Source organism: Mus caroli, chromosome 12 (assembly GCF_900094665.2).
Source record: "Mus caroli chromosome 12, CAROLI_EIJ_v1.1, whole genome shotgun sequence".
Lineage (NCBI taxonomy): Eukaryota > Metazoa > Chordata > Mammalia > Rodentia > Muridae > Mus > Mus caroli.
This window is the reverse complement of record NC_034581.1, coordinates 99478948-99497086: the sequence shown is the minus strand read 5'-3', so window position 1 is coordinate 99497086 and position 18139 is coordinate 99478948. Positions and strand designations below refer to the sequence as shown.

Below are 18139 nucleotides of genomic sequence, written 5' to 3'. Positions count from 1 at the left end.
AAGTACTTACCCACTGAGCAGTCTCCCCAGCACTTTAATATCTGATGGAGTTCTGGGGTTCATATTTACCGCTTTTATATGTTTTTACCTGTGCAACACCATTGCTGTCCCCCTCCAGTATTCTAAGGGGTTACCTGACTCAGTTACTACACAATAGAAAGGCAAGGCTTGGAGTTTGGGTTCCTACTGCTCTGAAAGGCCTACCCATGGAAAGGACAGCTCATCTCTGTAAACCCCTCCCCACATTCCCAGAGACTTGCATATGGCTGGCTCTGGAGATGTTAGATGAAACACTTGGCACAGCCATACACCAGAGATCCTGGCCATCACATCAGACTCAGAACCATAAAGCAACAGCTCCTGCCAAGCAGACCTGAAGACACCAGGCATAGAACCATACAAGTGTCTGTTATTAGATTAGACCCTTTTAACAGAAGAGGGAACCGGAGTTGAGTAACCAGCTGCCGTCTGTGAATTGGGGTGATTGGCACTGTCGTCTTTGGTTTTTTTGCTTATGGATTGTTTAGTTTTGGTTTTTCAAGACAAGGTTTCTCTGTGTATCCCTGGTTATCTTGGAACTCCCTCTGTAGACCAGGTTGGCCTTGAACTCAGAGATCTGTCAGCTTCTGCCTCCTGGGTGCTAGGATTAAAAGGCTTGTAGCCTGTCTAGCTGCATTAGGTCAGCTTTCACTGCAGGTATGGGACTTCCTAGGGCCAATTGCTTGCTCCAGCTATTCACAGAGGTGGCAGAGACAGCTCTATCCCAGAACAAAGTGCCTGAGCCCTCAGTGTCTGGCTTTTAAGACAAAGCTAATTATGCTCTCCTAACTGCTCAGAGGAGGGCGGTAGTAAGGATTTAACAAAGGGATGCAGGTTGAAAGCCTTATCCAAAGGTGAGAATTATAGTAACTGTTAGTCACTGCTTGCTTGGCTGTTGTGCTAGACCAGGGGAGGACCTTTGTGTAGATCTTCTCAAAGTAATTATGACTTAATGAATGGGCTCCAACTAAGGCGTGGTTGAGCCTCTTGGCATTCTGCTTCAAATTGGGTCCACCTCCAGTGTTAAGCTTAGAGCTTTACTTAACTCTGCCTCTTCCAGAATACTCCCCCCCCCCCCCCCCCCCCCCCCCCGCCTAGTATCATTACTCTCTGGTTCTGTTTGACAAATTAATCTCCTTAGGACAGTGGCTTTTACATTTATTTATTTATTCTGCCAGCTCTGCCAAGAAACCACAGAAGGCGACCGTGTGGCTGACCTTGGGCTTGTGTTGAAGACTTTGTTGTTATCCATTAAGTGGACTGGTCACTCCTAGGTCGCGAAGACAGACTCTCACATGGTACTAGGTTTCCAAGTTGTGTTCTCTTTAGCAGCAGGTGCTTCATTCAGAAGACACAGACTCAATCGGAAGGATCTGTTGCTGCCTGAAAGAGATAACTCTGGAGCCCTAGGGTGTTTTGTTTTGTTTTGTTTTGTTTTAGTGAGGTTGAACAAGGTCTGAGGGCAGAGGGAGGGAGCGGGCCTTGCTACTTGAAAATCCTTGAAATCCCACTGGTGGAGTTAGAATGGCCCTAGGCAGTTACAAGTGCAAAGGCCCTGAGGCAGAGAAGAGAAACACTTTCTCTTCCGAAGCAAGGTTAAGTGGGTGGAGCCCAAAACAGGGATTGGCCAATGGCATGGGAGGATGCTGATTGGTTTGGGGTGGGGGTGGGGTGAGCAAGGCCAGGACACCAGAGAGAGGAGATGGACATTCTTGGGCTTGGGCTTTTTGGGAAGTTCCCACGCGGTATGGGTGGCTAGAAGACTGGAGAGTGGGAAGGGCTCCGTAGAGTGCCTCAGGTTGACTGACGGCTGCCATTTCATTCTTGTACTTGGTGCTGTTGCCTGTGTCTCTCTCAGCTCTGTGAGGGTAGCACCTGCCATCCTCTGATCCCCTCCCCAAGTCTGGACAGGTAGGATAATAGCCTTCCGAGGGCCTCCTTCTCCTGGGTGGTCCCCACGACTCTTTGGAATGGCGGGAGGCAGATGAAGACGCTGGATCGGATCTGGAGACTGTCTGGATTGGCATGGACAGACACAGTATTCCCGCCCTCCTGAACTTTGGTTTGAGAATTGTAGCGGGGAGGTTCGTCCTCCGCCCTGGTTCCCCATTTGCAGTGTGGCGGGGCTCCGGGCGGGTCCCTAAGGGGGCGGGGCAGTCGCGGTGTCCCCCGCCCCGCCCTGACCCGGCCCCGCCCCGCCCCGGAGCCGCCCGGGACGCAGGGTGCAGGAGGGACTCGGCCCAGCCGCCGGAGGCGCCGCACTCGGTCTGCTCCGGGCAGGGTGAGTAAGGTCAGAGCGGTGGGAGGCAGCACGGGGCTGCGGGGTATCGCGCCCGGGTCTCCAGCGTACCCCTGTCTTGACGCGTCCCCGGGGATCGGCGCCGCGGGAAGTCTGGGGAGCAGGGGAGGCGCGCGGGGGCGGCGGCCAGCGTGACAGCTGCGGGCGGGCGGAGCTTCGGTTCAAATGCAACCGCTCCACCCGCTGCGAAATCCTGGGCACCCTAAAGTCTTGGCCCCAAGACGCCGCAGTGCTGGGGGCTGCTCGTCCCTGGGGCCAGGTAGCTTCTTCGGTCTCCCCTCTTCGCCTTTAGAGGCTGGCAGACTTGTCAACTCACAGGTCCTCAGGTCCCGGAATGTCCCATTCTGGGAATTACGAGCTCGCCAGGGAGAGCCCGAGAGCGCGCAGTAAGAAAGGGAAGTCCCACCCGGCGCGCTCCGTTTCTTTCAGTCACCTTGTTGTGCAGACTTGGGCCAGCGGCACAGCCTCGCTGATCCCCATTCAACCACTCTAAGGGGAACTTATATGTTGGCTACGCTTGAAGTCAGATCTGGAGCCCATTCCCTGAGTGGATGTCTCACACATCTTGGTTGGCCTCTGCTTTAAAACGGAAAAGTAGTGAATTCAGTCCAGGGTTCGTAACATTTAATCTCTTTGGCTCTGGGATGTATCCCCAGTGTCTTGGAGCCCTGCTTCATCTCTGTAGGGATGGCTTCTTTCTATAATGGAAAGCCAGGGTATGCTTGTGGGGTGACTTTAGTACCAAAGGGGAGTGTCACACCCCATCCTTCGTGGGTGGGAAAAAGCGACTCTTCTCAAGACCAGTGTGTCATGCTCGTGCTGCAGCCACACAGGACAGCCCCTTTCGTGTACCCAGAAGAGAAGAAACAAGCAGAGAGAGGGGGCGTGACTTGCTCAAGGCGGCACAGTCTAGATCCGTGTTGCGCAGGAACTTGGCTCTCTTGAAGAGCTTACTTAGCCTCGCCTCTTGCTGGGGGAGTGGGGAGGGGCCAACAGCTCATAGGGGGCAGGAGCTGGGAGGTAGGAAGGTGATCTGTGCCAGCGGGCTGTTTTGCTGGGTTTCCTGTGAACTGTGCCCCAGAGGGACACTCTAGCACACGTGGGCTCGCACATTCCCCGGGCCTGCTGACAGTTACAGCTGAGCCAAGCTGCTCCCCGCGTGCCAGAGAGGCCCCTCTGGGGGTGGCTGTGTAGGAATGTACCAGGAGGCCTTATTTCTGGAGTTACTGAGGGAGGGATGAGAACCCAGGATCCTTTGTCCCCTCAGTGCGGCAAAGACCTCAGGGTGTGGCAGAGCTGTTCTGCCTCCATGGGAACAACTGCCCACCCTCCTGGGAGGCTTTGCACGCTTTCGAGTGACTATGGACTCAGCCCTGTCTGGGCAGCCCCTCCACCTAGTGATACAGAGACCTGTGGTTGCTCTGGGAGCCTGTTGTCACACTGGACAGCATGACTGGGCAGGGAAGTATTACCTCCAAAGGACTGTGGAGTCTGTAAGCCCCGAAGCCTCTGCCCCCCCCCCCCCGGTGTCATTTCGCTATGAGAAAGGGTGGCCAAATCAGATGGCCACTTTGGCCTCACCTGAGTATGTAGCCTTGGGCTGGTTGTTTTACCTGTCAGCTTCAGACAGGGGGCACCCCAGCTCCCCTCAGCCCCTGTGTTATAAAGCTTATGAACAGTAGGTGAGAGATTCACAGACGGTGTTGGGTGTGGTGTGGATATGGCAAGGATGAGTGATTTGGTGTTTTGGGGTGTGGATGGGGGGGGCGGGGCTTGATCAGGAGACCTGGGATCTTCTCTGTTCTGCTCTTTTCCTCTCTGCCTTGATTTCCCCAAATCTGTTAAACAGTCCATGCTCTGGATCACTTCCCCGATGTCCTCTCAATATTGAACGCTTGTCCTTGACTCTGGGAAGGAGGGAGATCACAGAGAGACCATAGAGGCATTCAGGTGTGGCTGTGGAGTCTTAGGATTCGTGTGTCCTCTTGTACACTTCCTGTGTCCCCTGGCAGGATGCCAGGATGGCAGCACTAGCATCCCACAGGGGAGGAGACTGATACTACTATCCGCTGGCTGTGTGAGCGGTCCAGGATTTGAACTCCAGACCTTTGACTCAATGCTGTTCAATACTCTCCACACCCTGTCCTGGACAATCTGAGGGTGATGTTGTGTGTTAGTCACTGGAAAAACTGCAGATCAGGCGGATCCCAGTCATCATCAAGTCGCTGATGGAAAGAAATGGAAACATGCATTGTGAACATTTCCCACCCACCTATAACATCAGTGCAGTTTTGGCACCAAGACAGGACCCAGGAGGAACAGACAGAAGTAAGGGACATGGTACCTCCCAACCTCAGGATTCTTTGCTTTGGACTTAGTGGCCATGCCTGAGACTGTGCGGTAGGAAGCAGGTGGGGACAGGCCTCCAAATCTGGAGTCCTGATTTACTCTTCTCTGATGTAATGCCAATCCCTTCCAGGGTGTCTGAGAAGGTAAATCAGGGCAATGTCGCCCAGAGCCTAGAGGGGCAGGTTAGACCAAAGGCAGCACCTGCCCTCGCATTCTTACTTGTTTTACTGCCTTTACATCGAGTCTCCTAGACTCTGCCTGGTGCCCAAACTTCAGAAGCCTAGCATCTCCTAAGTCCATGAGGGAGCAGCAGAGGAGACTCCAAAGCTCAAAGCATTAGGCTGTTGGTGAGCTGAACAAAAGCCATGCCCGAAAGGAGTGTGGGATAGACTACCTTAACTGGAAATCACATCGAATGCCACCGTGGTTGGCCAGAAGCAGGACTACAAGCATGCTGGCAGTTAAGATAGAGATCACTCTGCAGTCACTTGCTAAGTATTTTTCTGTATTCTAATTTGTATAGCAGTTGTGGAGATTCATTAAGTTTTTGTCTTTTCTTTTGTTGTTGTTGTTGTTGCTGTTGTTTTGTTTTTTGAGCAGCTCTGGCTGTCCTGGAAATCACTCTATAGACCAGGCTGGCCCCAAACTCAGAAATCCACCTGTCTCTGCCTCCCAAGTGCTGGGATTAAAGGTGTGCGCCACCACTGAATGGCTCTTTTTTTTTTTTGAGTCAGGTAAAGAGAGTTCCTGTAGACTAGGGTGCCCTGAATAAGTAGGTAGCTGAGAGCTGAGGAGGACCTTGAACTCCTGACCCTCCTGTCTCTCCCTCCCCTGTGGTAGAATTACAGGCAGGTGCTACCACACCTGGTGTATGTGGTGCCGGGGGAATCAGAGCTAGGACTTCCTGCATGCTGTGTAAGCACTCCACCAAGTCGGCTACATTCTTAGGCTGAGTTTGTTATTTTGAGACAGGGTTTCCATATGTAAACCAAGCCAGCCTTGAACTCACAATCTCCTGCTTCCACTCTAGACTTGCTGGGGCTATAGACCTGCCTCGCTGTGTCCGGTTTAAGCCAGTAGCAAAGAGATGCTCATGTGAGCCTGTGTGGCTGCTGAGGGATGAGCCTGTTCCCTTCTCAGCAGGGTCCATTCTGTTCTGTTCTTCAGCTCAGTACTGTGTGTGTGTGTGTGTGTGTGTGTGTGTGTGTATTTCAAAAGCATGTAAAGTGTTTGTCACGTTCACTTATTGTATGTAAATGCATATGCATGCCATGACACGTGTGTGGAGGCCAGAGAATATCTTTCAGGACTCTGTGGTTTTTCCTTCCACCGTGTGGGGTTGGGGGATGATGGAACTCACATTATCAGGCTTGCCTGCTAGTGCTTTTAGCCACTGAACCATCTTTGTGTATTTTAAAAATATTTTTATATTCTATCATTGTAACTAGGACACATAGTTGCCATTATATCCCATCTCGAATGGTATAAATGCTATGGAAAGATAGTAATGAACATGCCCAGAGTCTTTGAGAGAATTATTCATTGGACTTGAATGGCTGTCTGGCTGGGTTTATAAATGCAAACACTAGCCCCGCTGTGTGACACACGAGTTCCTTTTATTGCAGAGAAACAACTTCCTCCTTCGTTTGTCCTACAAGACCTCACCATGGCAAAGCTGGGAATCTCGAATTAAAAACAGAATGTCTTAAAGTTCTGACCTAATGATTTACACTTCTCAATCATAAAATTCTGACATTTCTGAGCTGGGAGGGAACCTCAGGTCACCTGGTCCAGCTGGCTGGTTTAGCAACCTGGAGAAGTGCCCTGGCCAAGGTCAACAATAGGGCACAGGTGCACAAGTGGGACAGTTCACAATGGCTAGTCCCACCTGTGCATGACTCTCATAAGGATACCACCTGTCACACTAGCCTGACACCCTGGGATCTCAGCCTCCTCCTGGGGACAGGTGAAGGAGGCACAGGTGTCATGCGTGAGACGACTCTGATTTGACGGTTTTCATTTTTAAGAAGTCTGGAAAGCCACAGTGTGCAAGGTGACTCATGAATAGAAACATCACCGAAGGCGGTACTCGAGTTTGGCTCGGAGTCTCCTTTCCAAGTCCTCTAAGGCAGCTGCTTTCTCATCCTGCGTGATAATTCATCCTCAGACTTCATAGTGTCCTGGGTATGGTCAGTGCTGGTTTGCTGTTGTTGGGGAATTAGGTTCATAGAGGAGGGATGCTCTCTTCCAGACTTCCTCTCAGGTGATGGTAGGGCAAGAGAACTACAGTGAGAATGGAAGAGATAGCTCTTTCCTTTCTCATGTGCTGGGCTGGAAACATGTTGTTTCTCACCCCCGAGAAGCAGAAACTCTGGCTGGCCCAGCCTGGCAGGCCACAGGGAAATGGCCTTGTAGAAAACAAATGGGCGGCGTCCTTGCAGCTGTCAGGTTGCAGGCGCCTCTGAGCTGACAGCCCAGCCCGGACACACCGCCTCATGCCCAGGACGCGTTGTCTGCAGGACAGAGGTGGGGTGCACCCAAGGCCTGCCTGGTTTTGTCCAGGTATATCTGGCACACCCTCAGATTCCTAGTGACTTCCTCTGTTCCCATCGGAGGATGTTCTTCTGGCCCGCCCTCTAGAAAGGCACCTACCTGTGTGTGTGTCCTAGGTACCTTGTGCGTTAAATACTCTTTAGTACCTTTGTGCTTTGAACACTCCAGGTCAAGTGTGGCATCTATCACGGTGGTACTTGTAATGTTCTGGATTTTGGAGTATTTCCCATTTTCAGATTAGGGATGTTCAACTTGTGTTCAGAAGTGGCAGCTGCAGCGGAGAGAACAAACATTTCAGAATTTTTTTTTCCCACTCTGGACACTCTAGATAACCTTGACTGATAAGCAGACATAATAGTTGTCTTGTGGTGTGTGTGTGTGTGTGTGTGTGTATGTGTGTGTGTGTGGTTTCCAGGAATTAACCTAGGGAATTTGTTCCTTAGGTGCTGGCTATCTTGATTTTTGAAACAGGGTATCTCACTGACCTCAGATTTGCCTGATATAGCTAGACTGGCTGGCCAAGGAGCCCGAGTGTTTTTCTGTCTTTACTTCAGGGAATCCTCCTGTCTGCTGCCCACCCAATACTGGGATTGCAAGTGTGAACCATCCCTCCCCCAACCCCCACCTTTTTGAAAATGTAGGTTCCAGGGATGAAATTCAGGCTCTTGTGCTTATAAGTCAAGCAATTTACCAACTGAGCCATCTCCCCAGCCTCACTGGCTAAAGTCTTCTGGTACCTCAGGGTCTCAAAAGGACCTCCTGACTCTCACCCAAAGCTCTCTCACACAGTCACCTTCCCGAGCACCCCATGCCATTGCTGGTGGTTGTGTGACATCATGGCCACCCGTAGATGGGAAGTTTGGTTCCCTGAGTTAGGCCCTAGCCATCATGGCTGAGCTGGGAGTGGTGGGACTCCACTTAAGCCACCAGTTTTATGTGAGATCTGAAATGGCTGAGCCCCTCCCAAGAAACATTTATTAGAATAATACCATAGCTGACTCACTGAGGAAGCCTCTCTCTTCCATGAGGGGAGGAGCTGGCATCTGACCTTCACCAGTTGTAATTGCCAGCTCTTTAAGATGGGAGGCTCTACTTGGGTCTCTGTGAAGTTTGCTCACTTGGAAGCCTCGCAGTGGGTGTTAGGGGATGTGAGATCGGCTGCTGCAGACTGCCCATGCAACAGAAAGGAAACAGATTTCTTAGACTCCTCTCGCTTTCCCTAAGCGTTGGGTCTGCCCGCCCATCTGCCCCCAGGTTGCTTTAGGGTTCCACAAAACCCCGAAATCTGTTCTGACTTTCCTCCCCTCTCTACCTGTGGCAAGCGGTTACTTCTGCCAGCTGCTCTTCCGGGGCTATTCCTCCCACATCTGGTAGAGAGCACCTCCTAGAAGTTCCACCATGGGATTCTGATTTCCGTTTCCCGTTCTCTTGTCCTTTGCTATTGATACTTGATCGATGGTTTCCAGAACTCAATTCTGGTCATCCTCCCCCCCCCCCCCCCCCCCCCCCCCCCCCCCCCCCCCCCCCCCCCCCCCCCCCCCCCCCCCCCCACGCCCGCCTGTTGCTCATTCATCTTCACAGCTTACTGGCAGCCCACAGAGAGGTGGCTATAATTATGACTTAGACAAAAGGCTTTCCAGCCTAGCCAGGACCTGACAAATGCTAGCGGGGAACAGATGCCCGGGCTGTGGAATGAAGTGGGCGGGGCAGACCTTAGTGTTTCCAGGATACTCAGAACCTCAGTGAGCTCTGGAGGGAAGATCCAAGACAAGTGGGACACCTGTCCTTATCTCTCGTGACTCTTGTCAGTCAAGGCTCTGAGAACCAACACTGGGACCTTGACGACGACACATTGGCCTCACTGGTAGAGTCTTCTTTGCTGGGACCTCAACCCCCCGCCCCAGCCTTTCCATTTGGATCTCAGCTCCTGGTCCCAGCCCCTGAGAGATCTTTCTGTCCACACAGTAGCTCCTCTGAGCACTGGCCAGCAGGGGATGTTCTTATGTCTGGGCCACTGTCAACCCAGCGCTGTCTGAAACATGAGCCCTGGGTCTGCAGCTGTGCCTATTGTCTGCCTCCTCTACAGAACTTGAGTGACCCAGGGCAGGGCAGACAACTACAGCTTTGCTACACTGTATAATCCCTCTGGTGTCTCCCAGAGGGCTGGTTCTCCGAATCCTGAAGGTATTGGCTGAGTTGCGACAGAGCACCTGCTGGAAAGCGATGTCAGGAAGGGACGGTTTATCCTGGCTTGCGGTTGGAGGCACAGTCTGTTACTGACAGGGACAGTGTGGCTTGCTTGGCTTCCTTTCTTCCTTTCTCTTTTTAATTTAGCCCAGGACCCCCAGCCCATGGGCATTGCTGCCCATCTTCAAGGTGGGTCTTCCCTCTTCAGGTAAACCTTTCTGGAAACACCTTCCTAGCCACACCCAGTGGTTCATTACCATGGTGATGCCATAATCAGTCATGTGGATAATGAAGATTAGCTATCTTAGACACCAAAACAGTGACACAGAGACCCTGATATAAAACCGGTCTTTTTGTAACTTATACGTGCTACACACACTCCACACGAACAGCCTTTCTTTATAGTGTGCTTCTGATTGTTCTTAGACAAGGTCTGTCTGTATAATCCAAGCCTGTCTGGAACTTGAAATCCTCCTGCCTCAATCTTCACATGCTTATAATTACAGACAAGCACCACTAGCCCCAGCTCTTACTGTGTAGCTCAGGCTGACATGAAACTCACTGTGATTCACCTGCCTCACTCTTCCAAGGCCAGGGATTACAGCATGAGCCATCACACCGGCTCTCGTGCACTTGAAATCCCCTCTGGGTTGCTTACAATCCCAGCCCAAGGTAAATGCCATGTGGATAGTTGCTTGGCTGTGTTACTTAGGGAAATGAAAGCCAAGTCCGCTCAGGACAGATGCACCATTTGTTCTGCCAGTATTTTCTGTCTGTCTGGTTGCATCCTTGGCTGAAGGCGCTGTGGATGCGGAGGGCCGAATGTGCCTGTGGAATGATTCACGAGGATGGTAATGGAGTGAGTGAGCGATATAGGAGATTCCCTGCCCAGTCCGCCATGACAGCCAGCCTCTTCCGGGCACTTACTTGCTAGGGCCAGCATTGATTGTGCATAGTGTTCTTTACCTCTCCTCCTGTTCGGCCCACAGCTATTCAGAGAGACGTGCTGACATCACTCTTTTTGGAAGAGTGTTAAATAACCCACCCTCATCATCTTCAGGTGCCAGTGCAGTTAGGAGTTGAATTCAGGTGCTTGGATCCAGACTCCACAACTTGATTATGAAAACGGAGAGCAAACCCCCCTAGCCTTCAGCCTTCCAGCCAGGCAGATCCTGTGAAACTCCAGGGCCTCCCCTGTGCCAAGCCATTTCTCAGAGGAAATCCCCAAGACCATGCATGGGCCCAGCAATGTCATAGGTCCCCCAGAGCTAGGGCCCTATGCCGGAGCACCATGCCTGTTCCCTGGCCATTTTTCCCTACATTTGCATCCTGTTCGTTAGCTATTGAGACTTGCTGACCACAGGCTGGAGGTTTGTAGGTAGCCCGTGAGCCAGTTGGGGTTGCCAGGTTAAACGGTCGGTTGTTCACCGAGCACTGAGCAGCCAGCCTGATTGTGTAATTTGCTTGCCTATTTATGGACTTCAAACTCAACGTTGCTTGGAGCTGATTTTAAGGAATGGATGATATATATATATTTTTTAAGTTCTTTCTGGAAGTCTCCCTTATTCCTGCTTCTCTGGGTAAAATCACCCAGGTGTCCAGGCTGGCTATTCCTGGGTGAGTTCTTGGCTTCAGTGACAAGGACTGAGGATGGTCCTCAGTTCCTGTGTTTGTCACCCACAGGAAGTGGCAAGATTAGTCATGAAGCTCCTAGCAGGAGCTGGCTGTGGTCTGGAAGCCAGAGAGACACGTGTTTGTGGCTGGGATCTGGGCTCTTCCGCCCTGTAACCCACATACCCTGGACTACTGCATTCCTTCGATGTACTTGACCTTGACTGAGCTGGAATGGGTAGCAAGATGCCAGGGACACATCCCTGCTCTGTGGAAACAGTTTGGTGGGTGAGAAGGTGCCATAAACATCGGCCACCCCAGGGGGTGATAGCCTGGAGGCAGAGAAGCTCAGTGGATTGGGTGAGTGAGGGCCGTGTATCAGGGAAGACTTCGTGCACTGCCTGGAAAACCTGTTCTCTCCTCCTGCCATGTGGGTCCGAGAGAATGGAACTCAGGTTTGTCAGGCTTGGTAGTAGGCCCCCCTACCTGCAGAGTCATCTGGCTGGGTCTGTGTCATGAGTCCCCCACCCCCACCCCAAGAGGCCAGGAGTCATCAGGTTGTTTGTTCACCCCACAGAGCAAAGTACTTCTTACATCATCTCTCCTCCTACGCAAAGGTCGACTCCACTTTCTATTTAATCAGTTTCTTTCTCCTCCTCCTGGGCCTGAAGTACAATCTGACAGACCTGGTGGGAACCCTGGTTCTCTTGCCTGCAGTATATCTTGGCTGTCTCCTAGTTGTCTTGTATGGGGCTAACTCACCTGTCCTGGGGGGCTGGCCACACCTTCCCTGACCCCTGAACATCCATCCTCTCAGGGCACCCCTACCCATTTTCCTGGGTGCTCCCAACTCTGGAGGAGGGTGCTCCCAAGTGGGGAGGACGGTGCTCCCAAGCTGGGAGGAGGGTGCTCCCAAGCCTGAAGGAAAGGCTGCAGGTAGCTGAGCATTTTTGCCTCCTCCACCCACTGCACCTGCAGAGAGTTGAGCTGGCACAGCTGCAGGTGACTCTGCCCTCAGCTCAGGTGACAGGATGCAGGCTACATTCCTTAATCACAGCTGTCTTTAGACCTGGGTGTGGCAAGTGTCAAGGTCTCTACAGTGGGACCCAGCACATCACATCGGGACCTGCTGTCTGGTTTCTAGCCTCGATCTTCCTGGTTCTGGATGTAGAACTCAGAACAGGGGCATTACAAGCTGAAGGCACCAGAGCATAGACAGGGACAACCTTGACCTCCTTGTTCCTCCTGCCTCCACCTCCAAAGTGCTGGGATTACAGGCGTGTGCCGCCACCACACTTGCTTGGTATAGGTGGTGCTGGCAATCCGGGCTGTGTGTGTGCTACCCAAGAACTCTCTCTGCTCCCTGACCTACATCCCTGGCCCTTTCTGGTTCTTTGAACAATTCTGTTTATAGGATGTTTTCATGGTCACTTGCGCTGCCAGTAGAAGTCTCTGGAAGTGAGGTTGTTTCTTCTGGAAACTTAGGCAATCCTGATGGGCAGGGATAGTTGAGAGCCCTGGGTTGGCCTGGGACAGTTGGGGACACTTCAGGGTGGCACTAATGTGCCCTCTTTCTGTTACTTCCTTCTCTCTCTGTCAAGGTGCAGACTTCTGTGCAAACAGAAGAGGTTCTTGGGTATGTGTCTGTCCAGCTGGCTAATTTCTTAGGATGTGTAATAGACTCACCATTGATCCTGTTTCCTCATTTGAGGGAAAGATACAAAGTTTCCCTTTAATATAAATGTAAGTCAGGCGTGAATGAAGCAGCCATCTGCACTTTTTGTGTTCGGCTCGGCTTCTTTCATTGCTTTGAGGCCTGCTTGCAGGGCCTCTGGCAACCCTGCCCCATGCTGGGGAGACTGAGCCCGTGCAGGTCCGGGCATGTCCTGTGTACGCGTGGCTGAAGGGTGGGGCGGACACCCTGAAGGAAACCTCACCTCAGGTGCTGAGGACCCAGGACCTAGGATCCAGGGAGCTAGGCTACACTGGAGTGGTTGAGGGTTAACCAAGGAGTTTCCCAGGAGGCTTTACGTCAGCCCTTGGGATTGGTGTGGAGAATTCTTTCAACATGATGTGTTTGCCTCTTCCCCAAAGCATTCTGAGATGCTCTATCTGGTCGTCAAGATCTTTCCCTGGAGCCATTATTGTCCTGTAAATTTGGTGAATATATTACAAGACTTCAGTGCCCACAGGGGCCTGGTACCTTCCCGAAACACAGACAACTGGTCATTCAGGAGCCCTGAGCTGCAGGGTAGAACCCTGCGGGTTCCCAGGACTGAACATGGTTCATACCTGTAGTCCTTGTGTGTTGGGAGGCTGAGACAGGAGCATCGCCATGAGTTTGAGTCCAGCCACAGTGGTCTGAAGCAGGTCTCAGTGCTGTGACTGCTGACTGACTGGGAGCTAGGGTTAGATAACCTATTCGCTCATTTGCTCAGCAAATACCCAGCTCTTTCTGAACAATGCCCTTGCAGGGCCCTGCAGGAGATTACATCCAGTTGATCTGGGAGCTTGCTGACCGGATTAATTTAATCAGCGCCTTTACCCTGGGGTGAGGGCTCTCATATCTCCTTCCTGCTGTGCCTGGCAGTCTTGGAGGACCAGCATTGTTGAGGGGGTCCCACAGCTAGGGGTGGCTCCAAACTGAGGGTGCATCTTCACATAGAGTTCCAGTTTAGAGGCTCCAGCCTACAGACAAACATTTGGGAAGGATCATGTTTTTCTGAGTTTCTTCTGGACAGGTGAGGGAGGTTCCAGAAGGTTCTAAAACCAGGATTCTGGAATGTCCGTTTGAAAGAATATTGTCTTCCGGGTGTTGTGAAGCGAACACTGGAGATAAATCTCTGGCAAGATTTAACCTTGGTGTTTTGTATTTTAAAATTCAGCATCAAATTTCACTTTATAGTATGATGATTACTAATTTTTATGTGTTGTTTTATTTGTTTCTAAGTTTTTAAGTCTTGTGTAGCCCCGACTTGATAATTGCTTTTTAACCTAGGCTGGTCTTAAACTTGTGGCAATCCTCCTGCCTCAGCCTCCCAAGTGCTGGGATTCCAGGCATGGGCAGCATGCTCTGGTAGCTTTGGTTTTCTCTGTGTTGTGGAGATGGGTGTGTCCTCAGGGATGCTGCTGCCTCAGTTCCCTGGGTGTGTGTTTGCTGGGCAGCATCACTCTCTGAATGTCAAATCAGGCTTGGGAGGAGGCCTCGGGAGATAAAACTCGGGCGTGGGAGGCAATGCCTGATCCGAGGCAGCTGTCTTTAGAAGCAGGATGAACTGAGCCAGGGTCTTGTGCATCTGCTAGAGATGGGGACACCCAGGCATTGGTCTCTAGTGAAGCCATCCCTTGTGGTCCCCAGGACAAGCTGCTTGGTCTCTGGCTGCCTCTGAGAGCATACTGCAGGCTGCAGGACTCTGGGAGTGGCTGAGAGAGGAGGGGCCGGGCAGACCTCGGGAGGGGAGAGGAAGGTGGAAGTGGCTGGTCAGCTGTTCTCAATTCGCCTCAGATAGAATATTCATCTGAGCTTAGTATTAAAAAAGTGCCCACCTAACCAGGACCAGTGATCACCCAGATCAGATGGTGGACATTACCCCAGGTTAGCCCCGCGGTTCTGACTAGGGATGGATGTGAGTGGTAGCTCTCCTTTGGACTTCCATGTTCTAGAAGTCTCCAAGGCCCTGTTCCTCTCTCTGCTGGGAAAGTGGAAGCTTTCTTGTCCTGGGGCCAACCCTGCCTGTCTGGAACCCTGTGCTTAATAATTCCTGTCCCTGTGGATGTGTGGGCTGCAGGGTCTTCGTTGTTTCCTCCGTGCTGGAGACAAAAGACTGGGAAGGTAGTTCATGCTTTGCATATGTTCCTGCTCCGCGTGTGAGCCTTTCCCAGCCGCCGCCACTCTTCTTCTCTCTTACCTTCCTCTTCCTGAGCAAAGTCCTCTCCCCACAGAGTCCCCTCTCACTGACCCTGGCTCAGCCTCTCTCTCTCTCTCTCTCTCTCTAATTTGCTTGTGGTGCTTGTGGTGCTTGAGTGAGCTGCATAGCAAGGAAGCCCTGCAAATCTGTTTCCACACGATGAGTGAAGCTCTCTTCTAACAGGGGAAGCTGGCTCTTTCATTCTCTCTGAAGGTGTCCTGTGTGCCAGGCACTGCCCTGGGTAGGGAGACTGAGAGATGGGCAGGACTGGAAAAGGTGTGGTTGCATTGGAATTGACAGTCTAGAAGGAACTACAGTTCAGAGGTCTCCTTTTGTTTTGTCTGCCTGCCTCTCTCTCTCCGTCTCTCTCTGTCTCTGTCTCTCTCTCTCTCTCTCTCTCTCTGTGTGTTTGTAGGTTGATGCCAATCTTGGGTGTGAGACAAAGTCTTTAATTGGCCTGGAGCTTGCCTAGTAGACTGCCTACTTGGCTCAGGACCATTCTGTCTCTGCCTCCCCATCAAGTACATCGGCATACCCAGCTTTTTAAATGGGTTTTGGGAATGGTGCTTGTTGTTTTAATTAGGGTTTCTATTGCTGTAGAAAGACACGATGACCACGGCAACTCTTATAAAGAAAAGCATTTGATTGGGGGTACTTGGGGCTGGCTTATAGGTTCAGAAGTTTAGTCCATTCTTGTCATGGCAGGGACTGTGGAGGCACACAGGCAGACATGTTGCTGGAGGAAAAGCCAAGAGTTCTACGTCTGTATCAGGAGGCAGTAGGAAGAGAGACACTGGGCTTGGCTTAAGCATTAAAAACTCCAAAGCCCATCTCCAGTATCACACTTCCTTCAACAAGGCCACACCCACTCCAACAAGGCCACCTGTCCTAATCCTTTCAAATTATGAAACTCCCTATGAGCCTACAGGGGGCGTTTTCCTTTAGATCACTACAGAACGTAAGTCTTCACACTTGTGTGGCCGGTCCCTCGATGACTTGGCCATCTCCCCAGCCCTAAGTGTGTGTCCAACCTTTTGACACTACGCTGTCATCATAATGTCATCTACAAATGTTTTAGGCCAGTCACAGTTCCTGGGATGGGTGTGGCCTGGCAGCTCAGCAGATACACAGAAACATGACAGCAGGTCATGAGTGCTGCCCGCCCCGGACAGTAAGACGGCTCAGCAGGTAGAGGTGTTTACTCTGAAAGCTGACCACACGGCCACACGGCGCGTTCTCAGGAACCCAGGTAAGGCTGGAAAGAGCTGAAGCTACAAAGCTGTCCTCTGACCTCCATACACACGCTATGGCACATACATTCCTCCCCCATCATATGTGCACATGTGTGTGTGCACACATAATACATACATACATATGTACGTACATGCATACACACACATGGTCAGTCCTAGAACCCCTCCAGCTGTTTTAGCAGTTATAGGGGAAGCACAAACAGCCTAGGCCCAAATATAAGGTGCCCTCCTTTGTGACCAAAGTACTGCCTCCTGCCATGAGGTGGTAGCACTTCGGCTCTATGTGGGTCCACTTGGGGACTATGGCATTTGCCTTTCATGCAAAGCCTGTGGCCACCAGTTTCTTCCAGGAACTCAGTTAAAGCCAGCATTGTCTGAAAGGAGGGAGAAGGCAGTTTAGAGAGCTGGGTGGGCTTGTGTGCACAGTGCGTGCTTGCATGTGTGTGTGTGTATGCGTGCATGCATGCCCCACCCCCAGAGGAGGTATGGATCAGGGCTTACCAGCTGACCATGCTTTCCCACCAGCTAGGTGGCTGCCCTCAGGTGCTCCAGAGAGAGAGTCAAAGCCTCCCAGCTTCCTTTAGTTGAAGAGAGAGCAGGTGTTGATCAGCTCTCAGCTCTGCACACAACAGCCTCTCTCTTGGGTCTGACTGGAAGTTCACCCAACACAAGCTTCCACAGAGGGAGGCAAAGGGGAGGGGAGAAAGGAGGGACACAGTCTGTCCCCACTGAGGCTGAAGCCAGCGCAGTCAGCGCTTGGGAAACAAACCCCTCCCTAGGATCTGGGGGAGGGGGGCGTCACACTTCTACTGCCTAGGGCTTTTACATAGTTCCCATTCTGCGGAGGGTGTGAGGTGACACCCATAGGGTCAAGTGAGAAGTCACAGCCCAACCTGTAGCAAGACCCACAGAGCATCGGAGACCACCTCCTAGGAGCCTTCATTTCCCCAGGGGCCAAGAGTCGGGACTGGCAGGCTGTGGGGATTACAATTCAAATATGTCTGTTCTTGCTAAGGCTTGGAAACATCAGGCTGACACCTATCTGTGTAAATCCAAGGGTGCGCGTGCCTAGAGATGGACTCTCTCTCCCCACCTCTTTGTGGCCCAACATGAAGGGGCTGCCTGGTTTGTGGGAACTAAGTGGCTCCCCCAAAAGACTCAGGCCCGCTCCTCCCAAGGGACTGCAGGAAGGACAAGTCCCCAGAATGACTTGCTGTGTGATCTTGCTCGGGTTACTTAACCACTCTGTACCCACCATGGATTTCTTACCTAGTTAGAGTAGGAGGATTTCAAGGAGTTCATGTGGACTCTGCTGGACACTTGGTAGACTTCCTGGAAGCAGGGATGACAGCTCATGGGGGCTAGGGAGGCAGGGAAAGAGAAGGGGTCCTCGGGAGCAGAGGCAAGCTAGACTGAGCCTGGGAGCTGCATGGGTTCCCGAGACAAGCAGCCAGTGTTGGAAGGCGGTGAGCAGTGCAGAGCTGAGCGGTTTTGAGCAGCCCAGGCTTCTTGCCGTGTGACTGTTGGAGGACTCTGTGCTAAAAGACTCAGGCTCACACTCTCTGGAGGATTCTCCAAAAAACTAGTGGAGGTGCCCTGGTGTGCCCTTCCCCCACCCCCATCATGTGCTTCTCCAGTCTTTCCCTTATCCCCCCACAGCCTGGCCCTCCCAAGTGCCTTGGGCTGTTTTATAGGACCTGAGAACTGGTGAAGATGTTTTCCTCAGATTGAATATGAAGCCACCCACCTTACACATAAGGAAATGCAGGAGCCGAGAGGTCAATACCCTGAGGCTGCACAGCCAGTAGATGAGGAAGCCAGACTTAGTTGTCACTCGGAGGACTTGGAAGCCAATCTTAGGTACAGGATAGTGAATAGTGAATGTTATACTTGACTCCTCTCCTCTCCTCTCCTCTCCTCTCCTCTCCTCTCCTCTCCTC

At 51.9% G+C, this 18139-nt stretch overlaps 1 protein-coding gene across 3 annotated transcripts in view; it reads left to right on the top strand.

The window, feature by feature from the left end:
- The first annotated feature begins 2246 nt into the window (after positions 1 to 2246).
- The window catches only part of Syne3 (spectrin repeat containing nuclear envelope family member 3), an 80528-nt gene continuing 64635 nt past the window's right edge, over positions 2247 to 18139 (top strand). Inside the window, exon 1 of one of the 3 annotated variants that reach the window (XM_021179379.2) lies at positions 2247 to 2320. The gene's annotated coding sequence lies outside the window, so the exon portion shown is untranslated. Of the gene's footprint in view, positions 2330 to 16115; positions 16196 to 18139 lie in introns of those variants that run through there. The other 2 variants (XM_029484594.1, XM_021179380.2) reach the window with 2 other exon arrangements.